We start from the raw sequence: 22,768 nt of genomic DNA, 5'->3' as shown, positions 1-22,768 counted from the left end.
TAAAAAAAAACTTTTACATCAGTTTGCTAGTGTAATCTAATTTCAGTTGCCAGGCCAGCCTGCCACTGCCAGCCTGTGTGTCAGGCTCACAGCATATACTGTGCCTACTTCCTCAGTGCCACCACTCATATCTGGTGTAACATTAGTGTAAATTTAAAAAAAAAAACTTTTATATCAGTCTGCTAGAGTAATCTAATTTCAGTTGCCAGGCCAGCCTTCCACTACCAGCCTGTGTGTCAGGCTCACAGCATATACTGTGCCTACTTCCTCAGTGCCACCACTCATATCTGTTGTAATATTAGTGTAAATTTTTTTTAAAAAAAACTTTTACATCAGTCTGCTAGTGTAATCTAATTTCAGTTGCCAGGCCAGCCTGCCACTGCCAGCCTGTGTGTCAGGCTCACAACATATACTGTGCCTACTTCCTCAGTGCCACCACTCATATCTGGTGTAACATTAGTGTACATTTTTTTTTAAAAAAAACTTTTACATCAGTCTGCTAGTGTAATCTAGTTTCAGTTGCCAGGCCAGCCTGCCAGTGCCAGCCTGTGTGTCAGGCTCACAGCATATACTGTGCCTACATCCTCAGTGCCCCCACTTATATCCGGTGTAACATTAGTATAAATTTAAAAAAAAAAACTTTTACATCAGTCTGCTAGTGTAATCTAATTTCAGTTGCCAGGCCAGCCTGCCACTGCCAGCCTGTGTGTCAGGCTCACAGCATATACTGTGCCTACTTCTTCAGTGCCACCAGTCATATCTGGTGTAACATTAGTGTAATTTTAAAAAAAAAAAACTTTTACATCAGTCTGCTAGTGTAATCTAATTTCAGTTGCCAGGCCAGCCTGCCAGTGCCAGCCTGTGTGTCAGGCTCACAGCATAAACTGTGCCTACTTCCTCAGTGCAACCACTCATATCTGGTGTAACATTAGTGTAAATTTTTTTAGAAAAAACTTTTACATCAGTCTGCTAGTGTAATCTAATTTCAGTTGCCAGGCTAGCCTGCCACTGCCAGCCTGTGTGTCAGGCTCACAGCATATACTGTGCCTACTTCCTCAGTGCCACCAGTCATATCTGGTGTAACATTAGTGTAAATTTAAAAAAAAAAACACTTTTACATCAGTCTGATAGTGTAATCTAATTTCAGTTGCCAGGCCAGCCTGCCACTGCCAGCCTGTGTGTCAGGCTCACAGCATACACTGTGCCTACTCCCTCAGTGCCACCACTCATATCTGGTGTAACATTAGTGTAAATGTTTTTAAAAAAAACTTTTACATCAGTCTGCTAGTGTAATCTAATTTCAGTTGCCAGGCCAGCCTGCCACTGCCAGCCTGTGTGTCAGGCTCACAGCATATACTGTGCCTACTTCCTCAGTGCCACCACTCATATCTGGTGTAATATTAGTGTAATTTAAAAAAAAAAAATCTTTTACATCAGTCTGCTAGTGTAATCTAATTTCAGTTGCCAGGCTAGCCTGCCACTACCAGCCTGTGTGTCAGGCTCACAACATATACTGTGCCTACTTCCTCAGTGCCACCTCTCATATCTGGTGTAACATTAGTGTAATTTTTTTTAAAAAAAAACCTTTTACATCAGTCTGCTAGTGTAATCTAATTTCAGTTGCCAGGCCAGCCTGCCAGTGCCAACCTGTGTGTCAGGCTCACAGCATATACTGTGCCTACATCCTCAGTGCCACCACTCATATCTGGTGTAACATTAGTGTAAATTTTTTTTAAAAAAACTTTTACATCAGTCTGCTAGTGTAATCTAATTTCAGTTGCCAGGCCAGCCTGCCAGTGCCAGCCTGTGTGTCAGGCTCACAGCATAAACTGTGCCTACTTCCTCAGTGCCACCACTCATATCTGGTGTAACATTAGTATAATTTAAAAAAAAAAAAAACTTTTACATCAGTCTGCTAGTGTAATCTAATTTCAGTTGCCAGGCCAGCCTGCCAGTGCCAGCCTGTGTGTCAGGCTCACAGCATATACTGTGCCTACTTCCTCAGTGCCACCACTCATATCTGGTGTAACATTAGTGTAAATTTAAAAAAAAACAAAAAACTTTTACATCAGTCTGCTAGAATAATCTAATTTCAGTTGCCAGGACAGCCTGCCACTACCAGCCTGTGTGTCAGGCTCACAGCATATACTGTGCCTACTTCCTCAGTGCCACCACTCATATCTGGTGTAACATTAGTGTAAATTTTGTAAAAAAAAACTTTTACATCAGTCTGCTAGTGTAATCTAATTTCAGTTGCCAGGCCAGCCTGCCACTGCCAGCCTGTGTGTCAGGCTCACAGCATATACTGTGCCTACTTCCTCAGTGCCACCACTCATATCTGGTGTAACATTAGTGTAATTTTTAAAAAAAAAAACTTTTACATCATTCTGCTAGTGTAATCTAATTGCAGTTGCCTGCCTGCCAGCGTGTGTGCCAGGCCCACTTGCCAACTAGTGCCACCAATCATATTTGTTATAATAGTAGTGTAAATATTTAAAAAAAAACTTTTTTGACTGTGAAACATCAGTCTGCTAGTGTAATCTTATTGCAGTTGCCTGCCTGCCAGCGTGTGTGCCAGGCCCAAACTGATTAGAATAGTACTACTTAACACACCACTCATATCTGGTGGCACAATAGATTGAACGCGCAGTGCCCCAAATTTGAAGCAGGAGGACCGACCAAGCATCTTTTTCCATCTCCCGGTTCCGAAAATCTATGCCATATACACGTCCACTGGCACCGCAACTGCCTCTGGGAACCTTACCATGGGTCCCAGACCGCACGTCTTGTAATTCTCTGTCTGGGAAATTATATATCTATCAAATCTATCTATTTATCTATCAAATCTATCTAACTATCAATAGTATCTATCAAATATATATTGCATCTATTGATCTATGTAATTCGTATCTATCAAATGTATATTGCATCTATTGATCTATTTAATTCGTATCTATCAAATGTATATTGCATCTATTGATCTATGTAATTCGTATCTATCAAATGTATATTGCATCTATTGATCTATGTAATTTGTATCTATCAAATGTATATTGCATCTATTGATCTATGTAATTTGTATCTATCAAATGTATATTGCATCTATTGATCTATGTAATTCGTATCTATCAAATGTATATTGAATCTATTGATCTATGTAATTCGTATCTATCAAATGTATATTGCATCTATTGATCTATGTAATTCGTATCTATCAAATGTATATTGCATCTATTGATCTATGTAATTCGTATCTATAAAATGTATATTACATCTATTGATCTATGTAATTCGTATCTATCAAATGTATATTGCATCTATTGATCTATGTAATTTGTATCTATCAAATGTATATTGCATCTATTGATCTATGTAATCTATGTATCTATCAAATCTATCTATCTGGTGGTTGTGCAAATGGACTGTTTGCGGTTGTTTGCGGTGCGTTACACGGGGAGTTTAGTCTGTCACTGTGAAGCGGGTGTAACCCTTACACTACCTGATCGATACAACATCATACCTGATGTTTTAAAGCACGTTATTCCAAACAATTTAAGAATGTTAGGTGATTTATGCCCTTTATGGCTTAAAACCAGACTCTGCATCAACTATGTAATTTTCCATTGGAGTTTTGGCATGGATCCCCCTCCGGCATGCCACAGTCCAGGTGTTAGTCCCCTTGAAACAACTTTTCAATCACTATTGTGGCCAGAAAGAGTCCCTGTTGGTTTTAAAGTTCGCCTGCCTATTGAAGTCAATGGCGGTTCGCCCGGTTCGCCGGTTCGCGAACAGTTGCTGAAGTTCAAGTCCGCCGTTCGTGAACCTAAATTTTTAGGTTTGGGACATCACTATATATATATATATATACCGTATATACTGTGTGTAGATATATATATATATATATATAAATATGTGTGTGTATATATATATATATATATATATATTTATATGTATTTATGTATTTATATGTATTTACAGACATATATACACACATAAATACATATGTACACCTACATAGATACACTATATATATATATATATATATATATATATATATAGTGTTATACTATGTATTTACTGTAAATATGTCACATTCCAATGATCAGCACATAGCAGAATATGTTCTATGTATTTATATATATATATATATATATATATATATATATATATATATACAGCAGGGGTGTCCAAACTTTGCTCTCCAGAGGTTTTGGAACTACATTTCCGATGATGCTCAGCCAGCATTTTATCTAGCTGAGCATCATGGGAAATGTAGTTCCAAAACCTCTGGAGAGCAAAGTTTGGACACCCCTGATATACAGTATATGTATATCTCTGTATAAATCGTGGACGTGAACTCCTTGCCCAGTGTGCTTAGAGGAATATGGCTGCACCTCACTGACGAGGCACATAGAAGGCCAAAACGATCGTCTGGGGTTGTCGTTCCTTGTTCAGAAGTGAATTGCCTTGTATTTTGGGGTTGGACTGACCTTACTCGGCAGGAACAGACTGATTTACTTCAGAAAAGTTTTCGTCTGTGAAAAGCACAACTGGGCTAAAAGAAGTGGCTACTGGGTGGTAAATCGCCATAGAGCAAGCTACTGAGCTGTTGTTCGTTCCTAGTAGAGCACTTCTCTTTCGGTATGCATATAAAATCAGTATTTATGAATAAATAGAACATATTCTGCTATGTGAAGAACATTGGAATGTGAAATATTAATTTTTCCAGATTAGCGCACTTGTGAAAATGCGATCGGTGGGGTGTTGGATTTTTTCCACTTTTCTTTCTCCATTGACTTCTATGGGTGGATACATTAACACAGTCGCGGAATTCTAATTCAGCTTTTTGCGCTGATGGGTTTGCACTCGTGGAAAATCTTTTTACTTTCAACTTGTAATATGTGCTCTACCTGACACACAAAAAGCTTACTTCTAGCGGAGTTAACGCACGAGCGGGAGTAATAAACAATAGCCCATAGTATTTATACAAACTACATGTCTATATGAGACTAAAATGTATATATTTTCATGTTTTTTTTTTTTTGCTTTTGTCAGAAATATATTCAATGAGAAGTCTCTTTAATAAATAAACAAATGCATGAAAAACCAAAACAATGTGTTGGTTCTATCATGAGAATAAAACCTTTCTTTTAAAGATGTGAATGGCTTGGGGGCCGATTTAACAAATTCGTTTTATTGAATCATGTCCGCCGACATTGCTAAATGCCGACAGCAAACGCTATCTGCATTTAACATTGCACAAGTAATTCTGGTGAAATGCTTGTCCACTGCCACCCCTGCACATTAGCGGTCATTCGGCCGCTAGCACGGGGTGTCAATCGTCCCTTGTATTCTGATTAGAATGATTGCAGTCCGGCACCTAAAAGGTAGTGGACGAGTTAAGGTTCCTTCTTAACTTCTGTTTCCGGTGAGCCGGAAACTTCGGGGTAGATTGCAGCATCCACTGCTTAATAAATCTACCCCTTACAATTAACAGTATTCAATATCTATTCCTTGTCCTGCACTAACCAATTAATATTTAAGCTTCACTGTGGTTTTGGCAAATTCTGACCCCATAAATATATCAAAGCTATCATTACGGCATCAAGCCCAAACATGTCAGTGTGATACTCACTGTGACTGGGTGTGTTATTGTCAGGATTTTTTTTTTGTGTTTGCCATGTGCTGCTGGCAGCCATTTTACTCACCTCTCTTCCTGACTATGGTGCATTGTGGGGGATGCTGCTCATTTCCTGCACTTCCTTTTATGCCAGACTGGTGTGCATCATCCATGTGAGACAGGATGCAGTCTCAGAATTGTGATGTCATCACTTATTATATAAAGGGTCTCTGTTCAGTATGCTTTGCCTCTGCGTTGTCTCAGACCTGTTTGTGAGAGTTCCTGTGTATTACCTGGCTGCCTGACGTCCTTCCTGGTTCCTGATCCTTTCCTTGTTCCTGATTCCGGCTCGTCTGACTATTCGCTTTGGCTCCTGACTCGGCTCGTCTGACTACCAGCTCTGTGTTTGACTCCTGGCTTGTTATTTGACTTGTGGACTTTTTATTATTTTTTGCTATTAATAAAGGTGTGATTAATTTTGCACTTCTCGTCTCAGTCTGATTCGTGGCACCCTGACATTACGCAAAGGCCATGAATCCTGATGGTGCTAATAATCCACCTTTACCTGCCATCATTTCTAGGATGGATGAACAGGCTCACCGCTTGGATCAATTTGCACTAGCCCTGAAAATCCTGCTGACTCGCACTGCACATTTGGACCAAAGTGTCCCACAAGTTATGGCTGCTGCTGTTTCTGCTGCTGCACCTATGCCTACCAGGAGCATGTCCGGTTCTGCACCTCTACCTCAGCGATATGGAGGCGAACCTATTCAGTGCAGAGGGTTTTTGAAACAGGTGGGCATTTACTTTGAGATGTTACCTCAGGCGTTTCCCTCTGACAGAGCTAAGGTGGGATTTCTCATCTCGTTACTCTCTGACACAGCTCTTACCTGGGCTAATCCCTTGTGGGAGACTAATAAACCGGTGATTTCAATGTACCCTGAATTTGTAGCCTCCTTTCAAAGGGTATTTGATGTTCTGGCTCGCTCCTCCTCTGCTGCTAAACGACTCATGTCCAGTGTTCCCTCTAAGGACAGTTTTGTGTGCAGCCCAGCAGTGAAACAGTTAACAAGAGAACCATACCTTGCCATCTGCATTGTGCAGTGTTTGCTAATTGCAGGGTGTGGTTACCTAATTAACTGTTTAACTGCTGGGCCGCACACAAAACTGGCCTTAGAGGGAACACTGCTCATGTCCCTTCAGCAAGGTATAAGATCTGTTGCTCAGTATGCTATTGAGTTCCGTAGAGGTAGGTTGGAACAATGAAGCCCTTGTTGCCGTCTTCTTTCATGGGCTCTCTGATGTGATTAAAGACAAAGTTGCTGCCAGAGATTTACCAGAGGATCTCGAGGCATTGGTGTCTTTTTTGATCCTAATTGACATCAGACTCAGAGAGAGGCCCTCTTTCAAGGAGCGCTTGCGGAAGCCTCCTGTTCCGTTGTCTCCTACATGTTTGTTCCCACCCATGCCTCCCTCGCCTCCCACGCCTCCTGGTCCCGAGTCACCAAGTACTGCTGAGCTGATGCAGCTGGGATTCACATGTCTCTCCGTGGCGGAGAGGGCCTTTAGGAGGAGGGAGGGGCTCTGCCTCTATTGTGGGTTACAGGGTCACCTTTTGAAGTCTTGTCCTACACGGCCGGGAAACGCTCACACCTAAGGTCTTGTCGGGGGCAGACCTTGGGTGGTTTATCCTCATCCCTGGAACCGCTTAATGAGAAACCTTTGGTCACGGTTGTCCTTTCATGGGTGGACTCCTCCATAGTCACTCAGGCTCTTGTTGACTCTGGTGCTGCGGTCTATTTAATTGTGAAATGAAAGTAATCCAGCACCAGCTTATAACCCCAGGGTAGAGGGTACTCCTTTGGAGTGACTGCCACACTTCCAGCAATAGAGTATGAAGAAGAAAAACAAGGGTAGCTCCTCTTGCTAAAAATCTCAAAATTTTATTTGAACAGGATCAGACACAGAACACCACAACGTTTCGGGGTCAGTACCCCTTAGTCATGTGACTAAGGGGTACTGACCCCGAAACGTTGTGGTGTTCTGTGTCTGATCCTGTTCAAATAAAATTTTGGGATTTTTAGCAAGAGGAGCTACCCTTGTTTTTCTTCTTCATACTCTATCGAGGTCTATTTAATTGACAGTGCTTTTGTATCAAAGCACTCCATTCCTGTTTTGCCTTGGTCCGTTCCGCTTGCTATTGAGGCCATTGATGGCAGGCCCCTTCAGCCCACACTCGTTACTCACGAAACTGCTCCATTGTCCATGGCTGTTGGGGCTCTCAATTTTGAAACCCTCCAGTTCCAGGTGATAAACTCTATGCATTTTCCGGTTGTTCTGGGTTATCCCTGGCTCCAAAAGCACAATCCCAGTCTCGACTGGCGCAGGTCTGAAATTTTGTCGTGGTCCCTGCAATGTATTTCCACTTGTCTTCGGAAACCAGTTAAAGTCTTGTGCACTTCTTCGGTATCTCAATTACCAGAGGAGTACCGAGAGTTCCTAGACATGTTTGACAAGGTGCATGCCGGTACGTTGCCTCCTCACCGGTCTTACGATTGTGCCATAGACCTGCAACCCAGAGCAATTCCTCCTCGGGGCCGGGTATACCCTCTGTCTGTTGCAGAGAATTGTGCTATGGAGGAGTATGTATGCTCTGTCGCAGGGGATCATCCACAAATCCTGCTCTCCTGCAGGGGCTGGCTTCTTCTTTGTGAAGAAAAAGGGTGGCGAGTTAAGACCATGTATCGATTATAGGGGTCTTAATCATCTTACCATTAAGTATGCTTACCCTATTCCGCTTATTACAGAATAGAGCTACGGTCTTTACTAAACTTGATTTGAGAGGAGCGTACAATCTCATTAGGATTAAGAAGAGCCACGAATGGAAAACAGCATTTAACACCAGGAGCGGGCATTATTAGTATCTTGTAATGCCCTTTGGCCTATGTAATGCTCCTGATGTTTTTCAGGAATTTATTAATGATGTCCTACGAGATATGTTGCAACAGTGTGTTGTGGTGTGCTTAGACGACATCCTCATACACTCACCCACACTTGAGGCTCATCGTTCTGATGTTACACAGGTTCTTCAGAGACTACGTGAGAACGGCCTGTTTTGTAAACTCGAGAAATGTGAGTTCCATCAGACTTAAATAACCTTCCTAGGTTATGTTATCTCCGTTGCAGGGTTCTCCATGGATCCTCACAAGTTATCTGCAGTTCTGCAGTGGCCTCGCCCACTTGGTCTTCGGTCTATTCAACATTTTTTGGGGTTCGCAAATTACTATAGAAGGTTTATTAAAAACTTTTCTTCCTTGGTCAAACCTATCACAGACATGACCCGTAAAGAGAATGATCCACTCCATTGGTCACCTACTGCCATTAAGGCCTTTGATAGTCTTAAGACTGCCTTTACTGCTGCTCCAGTTCTGGCTCATCCTTACCCTGTCCTGCCTTTCGTTCTTGAGGTTTATGCGTCTGAGACTGGAGTAGGTGCCCTCTTGTCTCAACGTCCTACGCCTGACGGTTCCTTTCATCCGTGTGGTTTCTTCTCTAAGAAATTGTCTCCAGCGGAGTACAATTATGAAATTGGCGACAGAGAATTACTGGCCATAATTTTGGCACTTAAGGAATGGAGGCATCTTCTTGAGGGTACTAGCGTGCCAGTACTTATTCTTACTGACCACAAGAATTTAACTTATCTATCTGAAACAAATTGTTTGTCGCCCCGACAGGTCAGATGGGCGCTATTTTTGTCTTGGTTTAATTATGTGGTCTCCTACCTGCCTGGTAGTAAGAATGTTAGGGCTGATGCCCTCTCTCAACAATTTTCGCCTCTGTCCAAGGAGGAGTCTGTACCTACTCCTGTTATACCTCCTGACCATATTTTGGCTACCATACATACTAATTTTACTTCTCCCTTGGGGGAGGAGACCCTGGCTGCACAAACCAATGCACCTCCTGAGAAACCTAGTGGTAAGTGTTTTGTTCATGAGAATCTTCAAACTAAACTTTTGCACACTTACCACTATCCTAAAGCCACAGGTCACCCAGATACTCTCCCTCCCGTCCCCTTCGCTGTGCTCATGACCTCCTACTCTCCTCCTCTCTTGTCACCTCATCACACTCCCGTTTACAGGACTTCTTCAGACTGGCCCCCATCTTGTGGAACTCTCTGCCTTGCTCCACAAGACTCTCTTCTAGTTTTAAAAGCTTCAAGTGCTCCCTAAAGACTCTGCTGTTCAGGGACGCATACAACCTACGCTGACCTTTCCTATTACCAGTTCCTCTCCTCCACTGCAATCCCCTGAACCCTCTTGGCATGTAGGCCTGGGAGTCCAGCTGTTTGTAGATCACCTTCTTAAGAGCTGAGTACAATGGTGCAACTCTTGGCAGGGCCCTCTACCCTATAATTGTTTTGTTGTACTCCCCCTTTGTTTATAGCGCTGCGGAATCTGTTGGCGCTCTACAAATAACCGATAATAATAATAATAACCCAGGCAAGAACCAAATGATTTGGTCTGTCACTCAACAATTCTGGTGGCCAGGTCTTCGTTCTGATGTTGCTGCGTATGTTGCCTCCTGCTCAGTTTGTGCACAGAATAAGACTCCTTGACGTCTTCCTGTGGGTCTTCTTCAACCTATTGCTAATGATGAGCATCCTTGGACACATCTTTCCATGGACTTCATTGTTGAGCTCCCTGTTTCCAATGGCAATACTGTTATCCTTATGGTGGTTGACCGTTTTTCTAAAATGTCACATTGCATTCCCTTGATGAAGCTGCCTACCGCTCAGGAGCTTGCTTCAATTTTTGCCCAGGAGGTCTTCCGTTTACATGGGTTACCCAAGGAGATAGTGTTGGACCAGGGTAGCCAGTTTGTCTCCAGATTTTGGCATTCCTTTTGTGCTCAAATGGGGATCCAGCTTTCCTTCTCCTCTGCATATCACCCTCAATCCAATGGGGCTGCAGAATGGTCTAATCAAGCTCTGGAACAGTTCCTCCATTGCTATGTCTCAGATCACCACAATAATTGGTCTGAACTGTTACCTTGGCCAGAGTTTGCTCGTAATAGTGCTATCAATGCTTCCTCCAAGTTATCCCCGTTCATGGGGAATTATGGGTTTCAACCATCCTTGTTGCCTGATTCATTCATGTCTCAGGGTTTTCCAGCTTTGGATGAGCATCTCCGGCAACTCCGTTCCACGTGGGTGCAGATTCAGGATTGCCTTCATCATTCTATGCAGCGCCAAAAGTTCCAGGCTGATCGTAGGCATCTGCCCGCACCTTCCACCAGGTTGGTGAGAGAGTTTGGCTGTCCTCCCACAACTTGAACCTTCGTGTGCCTTCCAATAAATTGGCGCCCAGTTATGTTGGCCCTTTTCGAATATTCCAACGGGTTAATCCTGTGGCCTACGCTCTTGACCTTCCTCCTGCTATGCGCATCTCCAATGTTTTTCATGTCTCCCTCTTGAAACCATTGGTTTGCAATCGGTTTATTACTGTGTTGCCTCGTTCCCATCTTATCTTTGTTAATAACCATGAGGAGTATGAGGTCAGCAGCATTATTGACTCTCGTATGTCCAGGGGCCGTGTACAGTATTTGGTTCACTGGAGGGGCTATGGTCCGGAGGAGCGTTCTTGGGTTCCCTCCTCTGATGTTCATGCTCCCGCCCTCCTCCGTGCCTTCCATGCCCGTTTCCCCAATAAGCCTTTTGTCCTTTATGCTACTGCATAATTTCTAGATAAGTTACAAACCCCTAGACTGAAGAGCATATTTGATAATGTCATAACCATTGTGATTATGACCCTAAGCTGTGTCTGCCCATGTGTGGGAGCAGAGAAATGAAAATAGTGAACAGGGGTTCAAGTGTACAGCACGCATGCGATTGCACTTAAATTATACAGTGCATGCGACTTTGCAAAAGGCATAACATAATGAATATTGAAATTAGAGGTGTCATAGTGTGGTGTGATTGGAGGATGTGAGAATTAATTATTGAGAATTCCAGCCTTCTTTATGGGCGGTCATTAGAGCCAGTTTTAGAAGAAATAAAAATATGATTTCTTTATTATAAGAAGCTTCGTTTTGGATTAAAGTAAGTATATGTAAAAGTTTTAGTATTGAGGTATCTTATTTATTTTTCATTCATACAAATTTGAAAAGATTTCTAACCCTTTAATGAAATAGAAAAACAAAAGTGCCTTTACATTGTGGTCTATGAGGAACTGTGTATTCCCTGTAAATAAATATGTATATACTTGTATACATATACTAGTCCTAAAGCCCGTTCACACAGCCCATTTTTTGCAGTACAGCGGTCCCACCCCTTGTGCTCCCTCCCTCCCCCTCTCTTTTGCTCTCTCTCTCTCCCCCCTCTCTTTTGCTCTCTCTCTCTCCACCTCTCTTTTGAGCTTTCTCTCTCCCCCCTCTCTTTTGAGCTCTCTCTCTCTCCCCTCTCTTTTATGCTCTCTCTCTCCCCCTCTCTTTTGCGCTCTCTCTCCCCCTCTCTTTTGAGCTCTATCTCTCCCCTCTCTTTTATGCTCTCTCTCTCCCCCTCTCTTTTGTGCGCTCTCTCTCCCCCTCTCTTTTGCGCTCTCTCTCCCCCCTCTCTTTTGCGCTCTCTCTCCCCCCTCTCTTTTGCTCTCTCTCTCCCCCTCTCTTTTGAGCTCTCTCCCCCTCTCTTTTGCGCTCTCTCTCTCCCCCTCTCTTTTGTGCTCTCTCCCCCCTCTCTTTTGCCCTCTCTCTCCCCCTCTCATTTGCGCTCTTCCCCCTCTCTTTTGCGCTCTCTCTCCCCTCTTTTGCACTCTCTCTTCCCCCTCTCTTTTGCGCTCTCTCCCCCCTCTCTTTTGCTGTCTCTCTCCCCCTCTCTCTTTTGCTGTCTCTCTCCCCCTCTCTCTTTTGCTGTCTCTCTCCCCCTCTCTTTTGCTGTCTCTCTCCCCCTCTCTCTTTTGCTGTCTCTCTCCACCCTCTCTTTTGCTGTCTTTCTCTTCCTCTCTTTTGCTGTCTCTCTCCCCCCTCTCTTTTGCTTTCTCTCTCCCCTTCTCTCTTTTGCTGTCTCTCCCCCCCTCTCTTTTGCTGTCTCAGCTAGGGACTCAAAGGCCAGGTGTGTTTGTCCTCATGCTGTCTCTACTGCGCATGACAGCTTCGGACAAACACACTTGGCCTTTTATTATATAGGATATATTTATGTGTTATGTGTATATACACATATAAACACATAAACATATTTAACATTTGCTGCCCATCACTGTGTGACTTACCCCCTTCGCTGCGCTAGGTTCTCATGCCGTGTTTCAGTTCGAAAGGGCTCTGTAAAGAGGGGTTGGAATTAGCACGGATCCACAGTGCGCTACACTTACCTATAGCGTGTTGGGGAGACACGCTAACACTGTATAATCTAAATATAATTGTTATTTTGATTACGTTTGCACATCCATTTGACACTTGTAGATATAGTTTACTGGGATTCATGGCACATTTGGTGGCGTCACTAGGGGGTGCGGGGGGTGCGGGTCGCACCCGGGTAACACCCTCCAGGGGGTGACACCACCAGAATTTTTTAATTTTTTTTTAATTTTATTGAAATTCAAAGAAATACAATGTAGAGAAGCATAGATTTTTTTATTAGAGGGGCCAGCATTTGTTAACATTAGTGGGACTGGGGAAGTTGTAGACACTTAATTTTTTTGCCCCTTGAGCCAGCGCTGCAATTTCCACAAATAGTTTTCCCAGCTGCTTTTGCTTGTCTGTACTTTACTCCTCCCCTGCCCAATTTCACTATAAATGTTGTGGGCATGCCGTGGGGCTTGCAAAGTTGCACTGCTAGCCTAAACCTGCCTCCCTATCTGTGCTCACTGCTCAGTGACCGGTGGAGCTGGGGAGTCACTCACTGTTGTGCTGTCTCTCTAAACGGGAACCGGGAAATCATGAGGGGGATGCCTGGCACCTGATTGCATGACTGTCTGAAACTGTCTCTAAAGTGAAGGGGCCATGTATGATGCCCACCAGACCGGTATGGTTACGGTACACTAAGTGCACACTGAAGAGGTAGGAGGGAAGGGCGGGCGGGGGTCTGCGGGTGGGCAGAGTGCAGAGGTAATTGGCCATAAGAAGCGGTAGGCACGCGGCCCAGGGCTGTACACTGACAGACTTGGAACAGAGTCAGAGAGCAGAATTTTCATAGTTTGCGCACCTAAACCTTTTCTTTAGTGATTTATTTTTAGAGTGCTCTGTTTATCTTTCATTAGATGCTCTGCTGAGCCAGGGAACAACTCTAGGCATGAGCTTTATAATTAATTAGTGTTTTGTGTGTGTGTGTCTGAGTGTTTTTGTGTGTTTGTCTGAGTGTTTTTGTGTGTGTGTCTGAGTGTTTTTGTGTGTGTGTCTGAGTGATTTTGTGTGTGTGTCTGAGTGTTTTTGTGTGTGTGTCTGAGTGTGTTTCCGAGTGTTTGTGAGTGCATCTGAGTGTGTTTTTAAGTGTGTCTGAGTGTTTGTATGTGTGTTTGCCTGTGTTTGTGTGTGTCTACTTTCTGGGGGGAGGGGGGGGGGTGACACTATAACTTACCGCACCGAGTGACACCAACCCTAGTGACGCCACTGCAAGTTGTATAATAATAATGATGCTGCATTGATGCAGTAATTATTTAGTTAGTTTGCAATGTTGGGCCATTCTCAAATCTACAAATAATAAGCATCTCTAGAGGGCTTTAAACAAAACTATCAAATGCTATTGAATGATTTTAAACTCCTATATATTAACACTAAAATACTTCGCTAAAATTCTAAAAGAATCTGATTTTTCTGTAGCGTCCCGAATTTTCTTATCCTATCGGATGGGAAATAGTGTAATAAAGGGTCGGAATAAGCACGGCGCCACAGCCTGTGCACGTTTATTTATTACCCTTGGCATACACAATGGTTTAGTCCTTATAGTGCCATAAAAGCTTTGTTTCATGCACATCATGATTAAATATAGTGCATACTTCTTTCTCTAACTCTAATTTACTAGGGTGGACACTATTTTTAAGGTTAGAACATTGTAATAAAAATAAATATAGAAATGAAAGGCTTTGTTATAATGACACCTCTTCTAAGTGTCAAGAAATCGAATATGAAATAAATCTTCATAAAAAATCAACCCTAAAGGAGCAATTTTACTTTCTAAATTATGCTACATGATTATTTATGTTAATTTGCTAATTAGTATGGCCAACATTGTTTTCCAAATAAGTTTTAAAGCTTACCATTGAAACCAATTTTAATCCCGGCACTGTATCAATAGATATCTTGCAGACTAGATATTTCCCATTTCATATTTGCATTATTCCAAGGGTTATGTGCAAAATAAGCAGTTTTTTACACAATGAGGCCTATGTATCAAAGGTCTTGTGGACCTGATCCGACAGTGCAGATCAGGTCCGCAAGACCTCGCTGAATGCGGAGAGCAATACGCTCTCCATATTCAGCATTGCACCAACAGCTCACAAAAGCTGCTGGTGCTACACCGCCCCTGCAGACTCCGCCAGCAGGGAGGTGTCAATCAACCTGATCGTATGCTTTAGACCGCTGCTTCATAACTGCTGTTTCTGGCGAGTCTGAAGACTCGCCAGAAACACGGACCCACAAGCTCCGTTCGGAGCTTGATACTGTAAATGGGCCCCATAGCCTCATTTCTTCATAGACAACTTTTTCATTATAATCTTATATATTTATATATTTTGGAATCAGACACAGCCACACACATAAAAACAAATTAGTCACATGTATTGCAATGTAATAAGTATTTCCTAACTGCTTGTGCAGTATTGTTATCGCTGAATCTAGGATACAAATGGAAACTGAGAAATTGCATGGGGGAAAAAAATATCAGAATAAAAGAAATCAAATATTTGTTAGTTTGTTGTTGTTTTGTTTTTTGAGATTTTTTTTGCATATATTCAGATATAAATGTAAACAGGTAAAAATACAATTTCTTTTGGATAAATACTGCACACACCTCTGAGGAGCAACAGACGCACCTTTCTTTCATTGGTTGAGTTTCTGAGATAAGCTGGATTCCTTAACACATAGGGCTAGATTGAAATATTGCGCCCACAACTTGCGTTCATATTACAAATTTAAAGTAAAAGTGACTGTACAAGCGCAAACTAAATTTGCGCTTGTCAGGTTAGCCCGACTTTAGTCCTCCCGTAAAGAGTTAGAGCTAAATAAAAAGTTGCACCAAACACATCATTAATACATTAAAATAAAGTGTTACACTCATATATACAATATCTAATAAAAATGATTCATATAGGTATAAAAAAGAAATAGTTATAAGGGTTAAAATATATATGGTATACATCAAGGTATTTGAATGGAAAGGTCTATTATGTATATATACATACATATACATGTCTATATATGTGTATGTGTATGCATGTGTATATATATATATATCTCATAGGATTCAGTTCAAATAATACCTTATTTATTCAATGAATAAATAAGGTATTATTTGAACTGAATCCAGTGAGTGCAGTCCCTACTTGTTGATACTTATTGAAATTTTGACTGAGCACCCTGGTTGCTGACTATCTTTGAATTGCGAGTGCAGATACACAGTGGAAATATATATATATATATATATATATATATATATATATATATATATCCAGATATGGTTTGCACACTTTCAAAGATTCTTCAGAGCTAGTCAGAAATTTTCAATATTTCACAAATGACTCAAGCTCACAACTTCCTTTCTTTTCAGAAACATTTATTATCCAACGTTTCGGTCCTAATTTGGGCCTTTGTCAAGGTAACATACAAACACAATGTGCAAACATTTATACCTTACAGGTTAATTAAACCACACCCATATCCCAGGTGCATTACATCTCTGCCATCTAGTGGAAGACAATATATATTGCAACTTCATCAGGTAAACTTTCTGTAATTGCTTCCTTCATTTTTCTTACTAGAAAAGACAAGATGCAATAAAAATAAATCTATAGTGCAACAAACATAAGTACATTACTATTTACATTAAACAAACATCCTGTATGTGACAATGCTGTTATTATCCTTGGTGAACTGCTAAGGGCAGTAAATCGGACCTCCAAGAGTCAGGAAGTGAAGCTGGCAATAGATGATATGGGTGAAAGGTTCTCCCAGCGGGGATCCAATGATAAGCTCCTAATTGAGAGCAAAGAACAGGTTTTGCAAACACAGAAAACTCAGGTTAAAAAAAGGTCATAGGTCAGCGACAAATTATTTTTTGTCACTGATTACATGACTGAAAAATTCTCCAAGGTGGTGACACCACGTTAGAGAAATTCCAAGGAAAGTTTTGAGCTTGAGTGATTTGTGAAATATGTATGTATATATATATTTATATATATATATATATATATTTATATATATATATATATATATATATATATATATATATATATATATATACAGTAGAATAGAACTGGGTCCAACGGACAGCCTCCGTTGTTAAAGGTGATCCAAGAACAGCCGGCACACAGGAATTTTTCAAAGATCCGATTTATTAGGCAAATGAGAAACCAGACGTTTTGGCTCTACCGTGAGCCTTTCTCAATGGTATACAGACCGGTCTGTATACCATTGAGAAAGGCTCACGGTAGAGCCGAAACGTCTGGTTTCTCATTTGCCTAATAAATCGGATCTTTGAAAAATTCCTGTGTGCCGGCTGTTCTTGGATCACCTTTAACAACGGAGGCCGTCCGTTGGACCCAGTTCTATTCTACTGTGTGTATTTTGCCCTGCCGAGCACCTGGTGGATGTTTATTTGGCGAGTGCCGTTTCCCACAATCGATTTGATTTGGAAAGAATTTATTTGCATATTATGGTGGAAAATAAGTATTTTTTCACCTACAAACAAGCAAGATTTCTGGCTCTCACAGACCTGCATCTTCTTCTTTAAGAGGCTCTTCTGTCCTCCACTCATTACCTGTATTAATGGCACCTGTTTGAACTTGTTATCAGTATAAAAGACACCTGTCCACAACCTCAAACAGTCACACTCCAAACTCCACTATGGTGAAGACCAAAGTGCTGTCGAAGGATACCAGAAACAAAATTGTAGACCTGCACCAGGCTGGGAAGACTGAATCTGCAATAGGCAAGCAGCTTGGTGTGAAGAAATCAACTGTGGGAGCAATAATTAGAAAATGGAAGACATACAAGACCACTGATAATCTCTCTCGATCTTGGGTTCCACGCAAGATCTCACCCCGTGTTGTCAAAATGATCACAAGAACGGTGAGCAAACATCCCAGAACCACATGGGGGGACCTAGTGAATGACCTGCAGAGAGCTGGGACCAACGTAACAAAGGCTACCATCAGTAACACACTACACCTCCAGGGACTCAGATCCTGCAGTGCCAGACGTGTCCCCCTGCTTAAGCCAGCACATGTCTGGGCCCGTCTGAAGTATGCTAGAGAGCATTTGGATGATGCAGAAGTGGATTGGGAGAATGTCATATGGTCAGATGAAACCAAAGTAGAACTGTTTGGTAGAAACACAACTCGTCGTGTTTGGAGGAGAGAGAATGCTGAGTTGCAACCAAAGAACACCATACTGTGAAGCATGGGGTTGGCAACATCATGCTTTGGGGCTGTTTCTCTGCAAAGGGAACAGGATAACTGATCAGTGTACATGAAAGAATGAATGGGGTCATGTATTGTGAGATTTTGAGTGCAAACCTCCTTCCATCAGCAAGGGCATTGAAGATGAAACGTGGCTGGGTCTTTCAGCATGACAATGATCCCAAACACACTGCCCAGGCAACGAAGGAGTGGCTTCGTAAGAAGCATTTCAAGGTCCTGGAGTGGCCTAGCCAGTCTCCAGATCTCAACCCCATAGAAAACCTTTGGAGGGAGTTGAAAGTCTGTGTTGCCCAGCGACAGCCCCAAAACATCACTGCTCTAGAGGAGATCTGCATGCAGGAATGGGCCAATATACCAGCAACAGTGTGTGACAACCTTGTGAAGACTTATAGAAAACGTTTGACCTCTGTCATTGCCAACAAAGGATTTATAACAAAGTATTGAGATGAACTTTTGATATTGACCAAATACTTATTTTCCACCATAGTTTGCAAATAAATTCTTTCCAAATCAGACAATGTGATTGTCTGGATTTGTTTCCACATTTTGTCTCTCATAGTTGAGGTACACCTATGATGAAAATTACAGGTCTCTCTCATCTTCTTAAGTGGGAGAAAGTGGGAGAGCACAATTGGTGGCTGACTAAATACTTTTTTGCCCCACTGTGTATATATATATATATATATCAAAATAACAAGTGTATTGCATTGAGCAATGATACTTTTTTATTGGACTAACTATACATTTATAAGTTGACAAGCTTTTGGAAGAGTTCCTTCCTTAATCAAGTCTGAAGCAATACTGACCAATTCAATGGAATCTACAGATTATATCTTAAAACACAGAATAGCTAAGAAGACAGAAAGTGCAGGGAGAGGAGGACGTGTCGTAAAAATCATGAGGGGGGCTTAGGTAACAGGCAGACAGTGTCCAGTGTAGGAGAACAGACAGGGGAAATATATAGCTATACATAGAGCATATACTGACATAAAGTTATATATCAACATTGAATCAATATCTATAAAGATGTGAAATTGTATATACAGGGGGAATACAAAAGTTAAAAAAAGACAAAAGTGTGGACATAGGCTTACCTGTGTACCTATGTATAAAGAATGTGGAATATACAATGTAATTGACTAAATGAAAATACATTACAAAAAAATTTGATAATGTGTTAAGAATCCAGAGTCCACATTTAGTCCAGAATTAAACAGGTTGAAGTGCATTATCATTTTCATTTCAAAGGTTTTTCTTTCCATGGTGTTTTTGAAGTTGCCTCTGAGAATTTTGATTTTGAGGTTTTGGATGGAGTGGTCAGGTTGGGTGAAATGGTGACCAACAGGGGTGCAGTATTTTGTTTCACAGTGGTTTTTGATTGAGTGTCTGTGTAAGTTCATCCGAAGGTGCAGTTTTTGGCTTGTTTCTCCAATATAGCATCCCATTTCACATGCAGTGCAATGTATCATGTATATCACATTTGCAGATATACATGAATATGCCCCTTTAATGTTATAAGATTTATTATTGTGATTTGCTGTTTTATAAATCCAGAGAGTGCATATATTGAATGTTTGTATTTTGCCTGTCTATGCACCCTGGTCTTTAAGAATTTTGCGAGTGGGGGTGCGCTATCTACTTCCCATACCCATATATATATATATAGAAGCAGAGATGATGCACTTTCAGGCTTTTCACAAATAAGTGTCAAATTTATTAGATGACGTTTCAGATCTACATAAGACCTTTCATCAATGTAGATCTGAAACGTCATCTAATACATTTGACACTTATTTGTGAAAAGCCTGAAAGTGCATCATCTCTGCTTCTATTAATCTCAATGCTGCACCCAGGTGGCTGACCCAGGAGGGAGGATTCGTTTTTCTACAGTGTATATATATATATTTATTTTATATTTATATAGATATATATTTATTTTATATTCATATAGATATATATTTATTTTATATTCATATAGATATATATTTATTTTATATTTATATAGATATATATTTATTTTATATTCATATAGATATATATTTATTTTATATTCATATAGATATATATTTATTTTATATTCATATAGATATATATTTATTTTATATTCATATAGATATATATTTATTTTATATTCATATAGATATATATTTATTTTATATTCATATAGATATATATTTATTTTATATTTATATAGATATATATTTATTTTATATTCATATAGATATATATTTATTTTATATTCATATAGATATATTTATTTTATATTTATATAGATATATATTTATTTTATATTCATATAGATATATATTTATTTTATATTTATATAGATATATATTTATTTTATATTCATATAGATATATATTTATTTTATATTCATATAGATATATATTTATTTTATATTCAGATAGATATATATTTATTTTATATTCATATAGATATATATTTATTTTATATTCATATAGATATATATTTATTTTATATTCATATAGATATATATTTATTTTATATTCATATAGATATATATTTAAAAAAAAATACATCAGATATATATATTTTAAGTTTTATATTTATATAGATATACAGTGGATATAAAAAGTCTAAACACCCCTGTTAAAATGTCAGGTTTCTGTGATGTAAATAAATGAGACAAAGATAAATCATTTCAGAACCTTTTACACTTTTAATGTGACCTATAAACTGTACAACTCAATTGAAAAACAAACTAAAATATTAGGAGTAGGTAAGTAAACAAAAAAAACCTAAAATAATGTGGTTGCATAAGTGTGCACACCCTCTTATAACTGAAGATGTAGCTGTGTTTAGAATTAAGCTATCACATTTAAAATCATGTTAAATAGGAGTCAGTACACACCTGTCATCATTTAAAGTGCCTCTGATTAACCCCAAATAAAGTTCAGCTGTTCTAGTAGGTTTTTCAGTTTGTTTTTCAATTGAGTTGTACAGTTTATAGGTCACATTAAAGGGACATTAAACACTTTGAGATTGTAATATAAAATGATAAATTGTATATAATAAAACAACTCTGCAATATACTTTCATTATTTATTTTGTCCTCTTTGCCTGTAATTCCATTCTGAAATTGTGAGCTTTTCAGTTCCTGTTAGAAATAGAAGTGCAGAACACTGTTAAATCCAGCACAACCATTGGCTGCACACTCTAATGACCTATGTATAACTGACCCTAATTGGCCACACCAGAGAAGGTAACACAAGTTACAACATGGCAGCTCCCAGTGTTTTATAGACACTAAAACTTTACACTTAGTTTGTCACTTTTTAAACAACTAATTAAACTTTAAAAAATACATCTACATGTTAGTCATGGACTAATCTTTTCTTTGAATGCATCATTCTATCTAGCGTGTATTTAGTGTTTAATGTCCCTTTAAAGGTGGAAAAAGTTCTGAAATGATTTATCTTTGTCTCATTTTTTTACATCACAGAAACCTGACATTTTAACAGGGGTGTGTAGACTTTTTATATCCACTGTATATTTTACCCGAAATTACATCTGATATACAGAGAGAGAGAGAGAGAGAGAGAGAGAGAAAGAGAGAGAGAGAGAGAGAGAGAGAGAGAGAGAAAGAGAGACAGAAATATGTATTTCTTCTATGTGGAGAACACTAGAATGTAATGTAATGCATAACTAGCTTCAGGTTAGGACTGTAGGCTGAACATGGGACCACGCTCACATAGGTGACTCAGTATAGTTATGTGATGATCTGGCCTTAAAATAAAACAAAACCTAAAAACTTAGATCTTTAGTAGATCATATGGCTGTGCATCTTCATCATGCTGCCAATCAGTAACTTTACATTTTTTTGATAGCCTTGAATGTGAGGGTGCACTGTGCTGACCTTAGAGCAAATGCAATCACTGATGTGTAAATGGGCATTCTGATGCAAATATTATTTATGCTAGAAAACTATGTGCTAGATTACAAGTGACACACTAATGATAAGTAGTATTGCAGGGCCGCTCTAATATTAGCGATCAACTTGATAATACAAGTCCATCCCATTTACCAGAGAAGGGTTAGCACGGACGGCATTGCTCTAGTGCAACTTATACTTTCAATGGAGATTGCAACTGCACTAAATAGCGCTGGTATTCCAAGTTGTAAATTATAGCTTGCACTTGAGAGCAAGCCGAAACTGCGCTAGAATATTTAGCACAACTTGAGACCTGAAGTAAATTGTAAGGGTTAAAAACTTTCACAAAACACATAAAAAATAGTTTTGCGCACCTAAACCCGACATGAGTTATATTATGGTGTGTTATGTATTTATTAAATATAAAATATTGAAAAATATTAATTATTTTAAATCATTTTATAGATGTACTTAAACGTTCAAATAAATCATCTTAATATATAACTTTTTTTTTGCAGTATCTATAATAATTAATAATTATATTAATATTTGTTTACATATTTTTCATTTAATATTTACATACCGCGCCTTTAGATAACTAATTCATCATGCGTGCTAACCTGACGCCGTGTT

This window comes from Bombina bombina, chromosome 11 (assembly GCF_027579735.1).
Source record: "Bombina bombina isolate aBomBom1 chromosome 11, aBomBom1.pri, whole genome shotgun sequence".
Classification (NCBI taxonomy): Eukaryota; Metazoa; Chordata; class Amphibia; order Anura; family Bombinatoridae; genus Bombina; species Bombina bombina.
This window is presented reverse-complemented; position numbering follows the sequence as displayed.